This window comes from Brassica napus, unplaced genomic scaffold (genome assembly GCF_020379485.1).
Source record: "Brassica napus cultivar Da-Ae unplaced genomic scaffold, Da-Ae ScsIHWf_1171;HRSCAF=1672, whole genome shotgun sequence".
In the NCBI taxonomy this organism is placed as follows: Eukaryota; Viridiplantae; Streptophyta; class Magnoliopsida; order Brassicales; family Brassicaceae; genus Brassica; species Brassica napus.
In genome coordinates, this window is record NW_026014594.1 from 5,203 (window position 1) to 9,574 (window position 4,372).

At 33.1% G+C, this 4,372-nt stretch overlaps 1 pseudogene; it reads right to left on the reverse strand.

The window, feature by feature from the left end:
- Nucleotides 1–419: 419 nt before the first annotated feature.
- Nucleotides 420–3,123, reverse strand: LOC125596284 (annotated as a pseudogene).
- Between the last annotated feature and the right edge of the window lie 1,249 nt (nucleotides 3,124–4,372).

The window sequence follows — 4,372 nt, forward strand, 5'->3', positions numbered from 1 at the left end:
TTAAATATTACTAAAAAATAATTAGGCAACCCATAATGGGTACCTAAGATAAGGGTGCTCTTAGGGGTGCAATTTCTTTAGAAAATCTCTCAACCATTTAATATTAATATAAGCTTACTATGTGATGAAAAATTAAATATGAAAAACAAAAAATAATCACAAGATGACACATGTAACTTTAATCTTTCCAAAAGTTGTAAACATTCTGGTGTTTTCTCTTCCTCTCTCCTGCTTTTGTAATATTTTAGTATTATTTTTAGGAGAGAAACTCAGCAAATCTCTATTGCTGCGCATGCTCTCAAGTATATGACATATAGGTGTCCGCATGCTAACATTTAGAGGTAGTTTGTGATGAAGTGCAATTTTGGAAGATAAGTACGTTTTCTAACAGAGTCAATATTGGTTTAGTTGTCAAGATATACATAAACATCGATGTCTTTTATAAACCCAATCAGACTATAAAATACAAAACAGAGTATTATCTAAAACCCATAGACTAATGAAGGCCAGGGCACAAAATATGTTTTAATTCATAATGGAAACTTCTACTCTCTGTAACCTAATATTCCCACTCAATAAAATCTCTCTTAATCTCCTGTACAAGTAGCACTGTCTCCTATTACATTAGTCCCATGCAAAGAGGTGTCTGGTTTGATCGGTTCTTGTTGCTTCCTTCTGCTTTTACCATGGACCGGTTAGTGTCCTTCTCAAGCATTGCCTTTTGCTTCCCCACGGTTGCTTCGAAGATTCCTTCAGCTGCCAATACAATCAAATTTAGCAGTAGTTACAACACAAATGTCTTGATGCCAGTAACTATTAAACCTTTTATGTTTTTTTTAAAAATAATGCTCTGCAGAATCAATGGTTTGTAGATGAACTTATAAAAACAAATAAAGTTCTCAAATAATTACCTCATTCTTCTGCATTTCCATCATCTCAGCCTGCAAAATAGAGAAAGCTTAGCATTAGAACCAATCAGCTATATTCTGAGAGGCACGAAAGAAACCTGTTTCTTCTGCAATTCTTGATTCACTTTCTTGAGCTTTTCAATCTCAGCTTCTAGCTCCAAGGTATAAGCCTGCAAATTAATGGATAATAATAAAAACATTTTAATACTACAAGTGGTTCAGGACGCAACAAATCTTTGCTGATTTTATATAAACAGTTTGGTTAATATTAATACTCACCTGCTTCCTAGCTCTTGATCTAGCAGCTGATTCTCGGTTCTTGATCATTCTCCTTTGCCTCCTCTCAATAACTTTCTCTAGACCAGTATACTTCTTCTTCCTCGGTTAAGCACGTAAGGAACCGGTGACAGAGAATTGTTTTCAGCGCTACTTGTCCCTGGAGAGGTTGCTGCAACAGTGACCCCGCCTCCTCCAAAGCTACCCAATCCATTATTATTATTGTTGCCTGCATTATTCCCAGCCCCAGCAAATGCCACGTTTGCTTGTTTAGGAAAAATGGTTTGAGGCATCCGCTGGTGAGGAGGAGGATGTGGTGGCTGGTTCAGCTGCTGTCTTGGCTGCAACTGCGGTTGTGATGACTGTTGTTGAAACTGCTGGTGTGATGGCTGCTTCAAGATCATGGAATCATTAGTACCATTATTGAATGAAATGTTGTTTTGATTTGGCTGACCAAACCCAAAGCCTAACCCTCCAGGAGCTCCGTTGTTACTATAAAACCCATTGTTATTGTTGTTATCTTCTCTGACAACCCCAGCGCGGAGCAGAAACTCCTCAAGCGTTATTTCCCCTAGAGTCTGTTGCCTCTGAGGCGCATTGGACTCACTACCACCTCCACTGCTACCTACCATATTACCGTCCTTGGTGAACAAACATTTCCAGACCTCATCAACAGTTTTCTGACTAATCGTTCTAGGCAACGTCAGCGAGCCTTGCCTCTGGAGAGGGATACCACCACCCGGTTGAGCTACCGCTGTAGCAGCAGCAGCTGAAGAAGTCATGGTCATGGCCTGAGCTTCCTCAGCAGTCCATATGCTCTTCAGGAGTTCATCCATGTTCATCGACCCAAAATCTTTTCCTGGTCCACCAAGTAGTGTGCTCTGAAGCTCATCAAAGGTTAGTGAGTAAAGCGAGGACTGCCTCGCCAAGGGATAAGCGTTATCTGTTGGCTTCATCTGGTTACTTCCTTCCCCTCCACCACCTCCTCCTATGTTGTTGAAATTGATGTGAGTTCCCATACTGCTTGTCTTCTTCAGTGAAATTAAAAGAACTGAATGCTTCCTTTTGAGAGGTAAAAGATCAAATTAGAGTGGATAACACAATGGTAAGAAGTTACAAGTGAGCTATGATGTGTCACATAATAATGCATGTTGACATCCATTTAAGAGTAACTAAAGAGAACAAAACTAGACAAACCACATAAATGTGTGTGAACACATGTAAAAGGAAAGTAAGAAGTCAATCAATAATGGCAGATTTTAAGATAACGTTTTCTAATTAAAAAAAAATGTAAATGAATTCATAACAGATACAGTGTTCTCTCAAAACCATATCACCATACTATACAGATGTATTAGAACAGATTCAGTATGTCACATCTTGTATGTGTCTTCAGAGGATACTCAAAACCCAGAAAATTAGTTAAGAAATGCAGACAATTAATCTGGAAAGAAACATAATTTAATCTTAAAGTCGATTGCTTTCATCAAAACCCAACAAGCATGAGAAAGATCTACTCAAGATTCCAGAGTGAAAGTAACCCTAAACATGAATCAAATCGATAAGACTCCAATTTCACTACAAAAGATTAGTCCTTTACTACTTCTGTCTGATTCAGAAACACACAGCAACAAAAACAAGCAGAGATAAGACATCAAAGATTGATCCGACAAAAGACAAGATCCAGATATAAGCAAGGATAACAAAAAGAAAATGAAAAAGAGAAGATATATGTAAAGATCTTTACCTAATTAGATTTCTCGAAAATTTTAGATTTTTGACTGCGAAAACGCCAGAGAAGCTGCTGGGAGAGACGACAAGTGTGTTGCTACCACCTCGACACGAACAGCCATTTTAAGGGTGAAACCTTTTATTTTTCTTCTCTGTGGGATTTTCTTGATTTTTTAATTTGTTTTGTTGTAATTATCTGTAAACATTATGATTATAATTAAATATTATTATATCTGTCTCGATTGAGATACGTGGGCGAATAACAAAAAGAGTCTTAAGATTTTAAGATGCTTGTAATATCAGCCAATTAGATTGCGTAACGTGGGAAAACGTAGGCCGTTCGTTTGGTTGAAGACTGTGCTTGTATTTTTTTTCCTGGAAGTTAAATCATAATAATAAATATTCTTTGTTTTTTGGGTTGAAGACTGTGCTTGTATTTGAAAAAACAAATTATATTTATTTTACATAGATTGTTTTCTATGATTAATACTTTTTAATAAATTCAGATCAAGAGTTATTTAATACTTCAATTACTTTTTACAAATTACAATTTAGAAATTATTAACTACTCTAAATATATAGAATTTGCTTTAAAAAGGATTTTGAAACAACTTTTAAATATTTGTATTTTGAAAATCTATATTATAATTTGAGAAGTAAATTTGCTTATTTTTTATTTTTTCTATAATTTTAGGTAAGTTTACTTATTTGTCATATCTCTATAATTTTAATTATTTGTCATATTGTATTACTTTTATCTAAGTCATTAATTTTAATAATCTAAAGTTATATACATCTATTATTAAATGGTTGTATATTTAGTTGTAAATATTTATAAACATAAATTAATCAAAATAAATAAATATCATGATATTTTACAAGATATACGCCAATAAATTTATTCAAGAATCAACAGTTTTCACGACAATGTCAAACTTTCTTCCATGATCCTATCATGTAGCCAACAAGAGATTCCACTAACAATATATGATTTGGTTACTGTTAATAAATAAATTTATTACTATATTATACAATTACTTATAAATTATTATAATGAAAAAAAACTTATTTTATAAAAGGATAATTTCTATACATATATTGTATTGTTATCAGAAAACAGGTTTTCACATATAAAAAGTTGATTTTTATTCTAAAAAAACAAATACTAATCATGTAACAATTTTGAATATGTATAATCAAAAAAATATTCACTGATCTCAAATAATTATTTATTACTAGATATGAGCCCGTTGCGGTTGCAACGGGTTTTTGTTTGATGTTTTAATTTAATAAAAACATAAATTAATATATCATTTTATTATAGTATTATGATTGTTTTTTTCATATGTTGTTTAAGATTTATTTTATAATTCAAATATTTTCACACATAAGTTCAAGTTAAAATTTACATTTTATAATAATGGTGCATAGATTAGTTGTTATAAACTTTATACTAA